Source organism: Octopus sinensis, linkage group LG9 (genome assembly GCF_006345805.1).
Source record: "Octopus sinensis linkage group LG9, ASM634580v1, whole genome shotgun sequence".
Taxonomy (NCBI): domain Eukaryota; kingdom Metazoa; phylum Mollusca; class Cephalopoda; order Octopoda; family Octopodidae; genus Octopus; species Octopus sinensis.
In genome coordinates this window covers 100,459,793-100,468,687 of record NC_043005.1, presented here as the reverse complement: position 1 = coordinate 100,468,687, position 8,895 = coordinate 100,459,793, and the positions used below count along the sequence as shown (strand labels likewise).

The following is an 8,895-nucleotide window of genomic DNA, read 5'->3' as shown; positions in this document are numbered from 1 at the left end:
ATTATTTTGAAACTGTTGTGTTCTTTTAGGCCAAGTTACGTCTGTGATCACAGACTCCAACTACTAACAGATATGGAAGCTCACCATGTAAATCTCTATGGGAAAAATAGACAAACAGAGTGATGTTAGGAGGTCCATTAAGGAAAAATATTTCTTTAAATACTTCAAAACAATGTTAATCATCATCATCATTTGATATCTGCTTTCCATGCTAGCATGGGTTGGCTGGTTTGATCAGAGCTGGCAAGCAAGAGGGCTGCACCAAGTTCCAGTCTTATTTGGCTTGGTTTTTTTGGCTAGATGCTCTTCCTAATGCCGACCACTCCACAGAGTGCGCTGGGTGCTTTTTACATGGGACCTGTACAGGTGTTTTACAGTCAGCACAGGCCTCTTGCAGGCCAATTCTCTTCAGCTGGTGGAGCAATATTAACACTTCTCCTATGGAGGACAGAACAGTTATTTTCATTTTTCACAATATTTCATCCAATACTATTAATGCTTTATTCATATACTCTTTACTCTTTTACTTGTTTCAGTCATTTGACTCTGGCCATGCTGGAGCACCACCTTTAGTCAAGCAAATCGACCCCAGGACTTATTCTTTGTAAGCCTAGTACTTAATCTATCGGTCTCTTTTCCACGGGGATGTAAACACACCAGCATCGGTTGTCAAGCGATGGTGGGGGAACAAACACAGACAAACACACACACACATGCATATATATATATATATATATATATATATATACACATATAGGATGGGCTTCTTTCAGTTTCCGTCTACCAAATCCACTCACAAGGCTTCGGTCAGCCCAAGGCTATAGTAGAAGACACTTGCCCAAGGTGCCACGCAATGGGACTGAACCCGGAACCATGTGGTTGGTAAGCAAGTTACTTACCACACAGCTACTCCTACACCTACATAACTACACATATATGTACAGCAATAATATCTTCTTATTGATGCCATGATGTTAAAGTTATTCACAAGCTGCAATGCTACAAGAATTCACCAGTTGCAACGGTAATCTCTTATTGATACTACTAAGATAACATTGTTCACTTGAAGAATATTAGTACAAGACATAAAAGTACTTGTAAATTAAGAAAACACATTCAAAATCTGGATATGCTGGAAATTTTAATTACAGTTTTCAGTGGTATACATACATATAAATATACATATATACACATATATTTTAAAATATATATATACACACACACACATATATATATTTATATATATATGTGTGTGTGTGTGTGTGTATCTCTTATATAAAATCTGTTCTGTCTGTCTGTCTGTCTATGTCTTCTCGGATCTCGGGCATCCTCCATCCGATTGCGCTGAAATTTGATAAGTAGACACCGATGGTATCAGGGCGTGTATAAGTCTTGAAATAATTACAAAAATCGATTCCAGGTGAGAATGTGATCGATAAAGTCGTTTTTGTCCTGCTTTTCTTCCGTCAACCTGTACATAACTGCACTTCCATTTTTTGTTGTTTTTGTACTGCTTAAAGGCACGTTTCTTTCCTGCACAGCTTACTGTTTAAACCATGTTTGTGTTATCCCAGTCAACAGCCTTATCATTACTGGTACTTTAAACTCTTTGGTTGCATATTTGTGTAAATAAAATCGTTTTTCTTGGGAATAGAAAAAAAGTCTATCTTTATTTCTTCTTTTGCTGGTGTCTCAAATTTAGATTAAATCAGTGTTTCTCAACTCAGCACCATCCATTGGATGGGGGAAGTGGGTATTTTGCTCGTATATATATATATATATATATAAATATATATACATGTATATACATACACACACATATATATATATGCACATACATATACATACATATATATATATGTGTGTGTGCATATATATATGTATATATATATATATATATATATATATATATATATATATATATATTATTAGTGAATTGGTTGTACCTCCAACCGTGCTGTCTTCTGCTGTGATTTTTGCTACCAAGGTATCGGTTAAACTTTTGATTAATCTGCAACAAGATTATTCATCTTTCTATTTCACAAATATATATATATATATATATATATATATATATAAGTAGATTTGTCTTTATAAATGGAAGAAACAGAATTCAATACATAAGGTGGAGAATATGAAACATATTTTATTTGCCAAGTTTACTACAGGAGTTCTTGAAGTCTTAGAGTTCTGGACCAAAGTACATGGCAAACAGGTATTCTTAATTAATAAAAAAAAATTATATATATATATATGTGTCTGTGCATGCTTATATTGATCTCTCATCAAATATGAATAATTAAAATGATGTATCTGATGTTTAAAATAAACAGTCACTCTACATTTAGCTCTCAATTCCTCTGTGTGTGTGTGTGCGTGTGTGTGTGTGTGTGTGTGTGTGTGTGTGTGTGTAAGTTTGTGTATGTGTGGATGGTGTTTTTTTATAGACAATCATTTCATCTATCTAAAAAACTAGTTGTGTAGACTGTGAAATTTTGGTAGGTATGTTGGATGTGCTTCAAATAATATTGAAAAGAACAATAATTTGGGAACTGGCCAAGTTTACATCAATCATCACTTCATATGGATTACTTGTTGTACTCTACTTGTGTATATATATATATATATATATATATATATAGTAATTTTTCAGCTATTTTGCTATGCTGGCATGGACAGAACAAGTGTTAAAATCCAGGTCAGTTCTTATTCCAAGTAGGTTCCCCTCATATATATATATAAATTTAAAATGAGGGTGAGAAATTAGATATTAATTTAATTAACATCGATTTCACACCAGTGGTCAAGCATATAAAAAAAAAATGAAACTTGCTCGATTATGTTTTGGTTGTTTTGCTAAATTTTTCTTGAGAACATTTCTTAGTGGTAAGACCATAGCAGATTTATTTCTAGCATAAAGGTGTCCACATTGTGGTTTCCCTCTAATATGTATATATATATATATACTAGCAGTAAAACCTGTCGTTGATTGGGCAATTACTTTTACTGTTTATCGGGAGCTACATTGAAAGTATTATTCTATGTATAATTCACTCATTCTTGAAAGTAATGATAGTAATGGTAAATGAAGTTATTGAAGGATTCATGTTGCATTAACAGTGAATATTTCTTGATAAACGATGTATTTCTTTTTGTTTTATCTCGGGGTACATATGCAAAAAGATTTGCTTTTGCTCCCACGCATGATACTCTTACATAAATTTGGCCATGTAAAAAGCATGGTTCTTGAAGCTGCAGTCCAGAAACTTTTAGTGTTTGGCCCAGACTTATATTAATGCTGGTGGCAAAAGGAACATGGATAGGAAACTACAACTGTTTAAATTGGAATGCGGCTTTAGATGGTATACCTGGTATGTGAGGAATGAAGACAGTGTCTCACCACAACCATTGAGAATATTTGTCTCAATGCAGTTCCTCATAAGTTTGTGCACAATTAATCTTGTAATATTGAATAATTTTGGTTGATACAAATTATGCAATAGCATAATAGGAGTCCCTTTTTTTCAGCTGAAGACAATGAGGAGCTGGACCTGGTCGTTCTCGTGAGTTCAAAAGTTCGATAGGGTAGTTAACATTATCCTGATCATCAACAACACTGTCAACTGAGTTATAAGTGAATATTTCTCCTGGAAGTTTATTCAATAACATATTATTAATGCTTTGCACTGCAACATTTTTTGGAGCCAGGATCCATATTGTTGTAATTATGAAGAAGATTAGGAATCATCAATGGAATGAGTTGAATTACATACTGGATTGAGTGTAAGAATCTCTTCTTCATCAATTGGCAGTCTCCCTTCACTGAGTTTCAAAAGCTTGTTTGTGTGTTCTTTTAGTGAGTGAAAAAGAGAGAGAGAGAGAAAGCAGGACAAAGAAACAGACAGGCAGACAGAGAATGTAGAGGGGGAGAGAGAATAGAGGAGACATAGAAAGAAAGTCCTCGAGAGTCTGGCTTTAGTTTCACTTTGTGGGACAACAGACAAACAGACAGAATCTCTCTTTTATATATATATATATATATATATACGTGTGTGTGTGTGCGTGTGTACGTATGTATAGACATATATATGTATGTATGTATGTATATATATATATATGTATGTATATATATGTATGTATACATGTATGTATGTATATATATATATATATATATATATAAATATGTATATGTGTGTGTGTTGTGTGTGTTTATATCTGTGTGTGTATAATCAAGAGGATGTGTTATAATACTATTCCATGTATACAAAAACAGCCATACCAACAATGCAACATATCTCCATCATCAGCTGCCCCACAGATATCATTATGTTTTCGACACCTGGGCAGTACCACTCAATCCGGGGCTGTCAACAGCATTAAAATAAGTGTTGCTTGTGAACAAACAAGCCAAAGAAACCACATCTTTCAAACACATTTACCCTATGTACAACCACATAGGAAAATAAATTCAATAAGTAAATTACAACCAACTTCTAAATATGTAACTAAACAGCGACGAATCCATTAAGTCATACAAAAATTATAATCCCTACCATCTTCCACAGAATAATATAAAAGTGAAAGCTTAATAACCACATTCATTCAATCAATCAATTTATAGGCAGGATTAAACACTAACTTTAATAAAACTACAACAAAGAAACACATAAACCAATGTACATCATATTGGTATCAATAGTAAACCTGCAATAACTAAATTATATGCTAAATTGTGACCAATCTTTAAGCCCATACAAATAATAATACCACCAATCTTCCATAGTTACTACTATATATATATATATATATAATAGAATATATATATATATATAATATATATATATATATATATATATATATATATATATATATATAAATAGAAAAAATTCTTGCTTGTCTCCATTGAACCAAATAAAAAAACCCTCCCCATTGATAAATCTAAATAACAAAGTGAACTCAGTGATAAAAAATCTATAGATGGAGAAGGACTTTCTACTGCCATGTTCTTAATGATGAAATTAACTTCTCTGTCTATATATCTACCCTCTTTGTAATGTTGGCAAAGGAAATAAGTATAAAAATATGCATTGTCTATTCAATTTAAAAAATTCTATATGTGGCTGAAGATTGCTCTTCATTTTAAAACTGATGTAATACCTACATTATTTAATAAAATGAAGTAGCAGGAAACGATTGTACTACACTACCTTGGATATCCTTGTTGCTTATTATTATATATATGTATGTATGTGTGTATATCAATATGTATGAAGTGTGTATATACAGTGAAATGTTCCTGAGTTTATGTTTTATAAGTTTATAGCTGTGAGAGTCCATGTGTCAGTGTTACTATTCAGGTCTTTCATATCATCATCATCATCATCATCATATTCTTCATCACCATACAAACATACATATATATGAATATATGAATGATGATGATACACATGTATCTGTGAGTATGTGTCTGTTTTGTTCTGTGAAATGATAGATTTTAATCTCCCTGCCTTTTGAAAGACACCGACAGAATATATGTGTGTGGGTGTCTTATGTGCAAGCATTAGCGTATCTCAATAGGTGCAGCTATAAATTGGTGCATTTCTAATATGAAGCTGTTGTTTACCTAACCCTAGTTGAACTCTATTTCTGATTCCCCTAACGATTACTCTTTGTTGTTATCAGTTGTTTGATATTTAAACTTGCTTCACTTGATGCACTTTGTTGTTATCAGTTTAACATGGTACGTTTGAGACACTGTGTTGTTATTGGTTTAACTTCATGCACCCAGTGCATTGTACTGTTTGTAATTTTGTATTTCAGTTTGACTCGACACAGTCACTGCACAGTGATGTTATTAGTTTGATATGCTACATGTGGGGCACAGGAAGTGTTTGCATGGCAGAAACGCTAGAATGCCGGGCGAACTGCTTAGGGGTATTTCATCCACTGCAGCGTTCTGAGTTCAAATTCTGCCGAGGTCAACTTTGCCTTGCATCTTTTCAGGGTCGATAAATTAAGTACCAGTTACACACTGGGGTCGATGGAATCGACTTAATCCGTTTGTCTGTCCTTTTTTGTCCCCTCTATGTTTAGCCACTTGTGGATAGTAAAGAAATAGGTATTAACAGTTATTATGCATTTCAATTTTAACATGATACTTTAGTGTTAATATTTGCTATATATTTCAGTTTAGCATTGTGCAGTTGGTGCACAGTGTTGTTATAAGTTTGATATGCTTACGGCCATATCCCATTCAAAGCACCAGTTCTTGTCTGATCACCAAAGTTAAGCAACGTTGAGCCTAGTTAGTACTTAGATGGGTGACCGCTTGGGAAACCTAGGTGCTGTAAACATCAAACATTTATAGATGTAGAAGTGGCTGTGTGGTAAGTAGCTTGCTTACAAACCACATGGTTCTAGGTTCAGTCCCACTGCGTGGCATCGTGGACAAATGTCTTGTACTATAGCCTCAGGCCGACCAAAGCCTTGTGAGTAGATTTGGTAGACGGAAACTGAAAGAAGCCTGCCCTATATATGTATATATATATATGTATGTGTGTATATATGTTTGTGCCCCAAACATTGCCTGACAACCGATGCTGGTGTGTTTACGTCCCCGTCACTTAGCCGCTTGGCAAAAGAGACTGATAGAATAAGTCCTGGGGTCGATTTGCTCGACTAAAGGCGGTGCTCCAGCATGGCTGCAGTTGCATGACTGAATCAAGTAAAAGAAGAAAAGAGTAAAATATGCTACAACTGGTGCATTGCAGTATTTGTGTGGTGCATTGCAATGCTAACAGTTGTTATGCATTTCAATTTTAACATAGTGCAACCAGTGACTTTAGGGATAATATTTGCTATATACTTCAGTTTAATATGGTGCGGTTTGTGCACACAGTGGTGTCTTCAGTTTAACATGGTGCAGTGAATTTATTGTGGCGTTAGTAACTGTTTTGCATTTCACTTGTAATGATTTAGTTTGTCATCACATTTGTTTTGTTGCCGTGATTGCATATAAAGTCTTCCACACGCCTCCAGGTCTCATTGAGCCCTCAGCTTATCCAGACTTTCAAAATGTTTAGGCTAAAACTATAAGACCAGCATCACTGAATGAGACCCAGTCTATCACAAGGTACTACTCCTGGCAGAATCGTTAGCACGCCAGGTGAAGTGCTTAGCGGTACTTCGTCTGCCGCTACGTTCTGAGTTCAAATTCCACCGAGGTCGACTTTGCCTTTCATCCTTTCGGGGTCGATTAAATAAGTACCAGTTACGCACTGGGGTCAATATAATTGACTTAATCCGTTTGTCTGTCCTTGTTTGTCCTCTCTGTGTTTAGCTCCTTGTGGGCAGTAAAGAAATAGGTACAACTGCTACATAGGAACAATGTAAAATTAAGTGTCTTGCTCAAGGACATATCATGCCACCTGATCCTAAAATTGAACCGATAACTCTATGACCATAGGCTCACTAGTCTAATCATGAGGCCACATACCTTCATCTGAAGACTTTCGATTTCCTGTGCTCCCAGTTATGTGTGTTGTGTAACTGTTGTTATTAAACCCTAGGTAAATTCTGATCAAGCAGACCTATGACCAAAAGCATTCAAGTCATTAACATAACACTTGTTTTTCAAGTGTAGCATATCCTTGGACTAAACCTTCCAGTATGTCTAACATCTTAAGAGACTGTAGGGTTTGAAGGCGATTCCATTGCTATATCTAGCAGTTTGAGCTTCTGTTGTAATGGCAACCACTGCAGAAATGATGATGATGATGGTAGTGGTGGTGGTGATGGTGGTGGTGGTGGTGGTGATAGTGGTGGTGGCAGTGGCGGCGGCTGCTGCTGCTGCTGATGATGATGTTGTTGTTGTTATTGTTGTTGTTCTTTAGGTCTGATTGTATAACAGGTTAGAAAATAGTGCAAAGAGTTTGTTGGGTCAATGAAATACTGGAAATTCTTGTTTGTGTTGGCAATTATCACAGACAATCTCTAGAATGTGAGCAGATTATCGATGTCTTAATAAAAGTTAGTTTAACAAAAATATATGAAGCATAACTGTCTGTGTTTTTAATATTGTTGTTAAGTAATTAACTGTCACATGACCCCCAACTAAACACTTTATCAAAACATGTGTGACATATCACCAATATGTAGTGTTAAGGGTTGACTTACATTCGTTCATTATAGATCTGGTTTTCTATAGACACTTGTGAGGCTTTTCATTGACAATGTATTTACCTGCCTTTATCTAAAGCTTTGCACATCGTTGTTGAGTCGTGTCTGAATATATCACTTAATTTTGAACTGAAGGAAGAGATGGATAACATGTATATTGGTGTCTACATTGGAATCTGCGATGGCTGGGTCATGCCCTCCTTCATCAACCAGGAGAATCTATCTACGAAGCAATTGCCCCAGGGTTGGCGAAAGCAATGTGGTGGACAACGAAAAACTGGCTGATGACAGTCAAGGCTGATCTGAAACCCAACCTAGGCCTCCATGTCAATGGCATTTGCCGCTGGAATAGGGAGTGGTTGGAGATCATGCAATCCTTAGCCTCAAATCGCCAGGTCTGGTCGGTGGTTGTGAGAGATGCAACATTGATGATGAATGAAGCCAGCTCAACCCACCCCAGGTGAATGCTGTCTCAAGACAAGAAGACAAGAATCTGGATATAGCTTGGTGTGTGAAATAGTCTGAAGCCTGCCTACATAAGAAATTGTGCTTATTTGATTAATCTGCAATTAATTATGTATTTAAGATAGAAGAACATGTTCAATGACATTTGAAACTGAAAATGAATTATATTGAAAGAAAATATTTCTGATTACTATGTTAAAATAAATGATGATAACTGTTAGTTACTATAATGGCTGTTTGCACTATACATGA

General features: G+C 35.3%; 1 pseudogene; it reads left to right on the top strand.

Moving 5' to 3' along the window:
* The first annotated feature begins 6,234 nt into the window (after nucleotides 1–6,234).
* On the top strand, nucleotides 6,235–6,353 carry LOC115215990 (annotated as a pseudogene).
* Nucleotides 6,354–8,895: the final 2,542 nt, after the last annotated feature.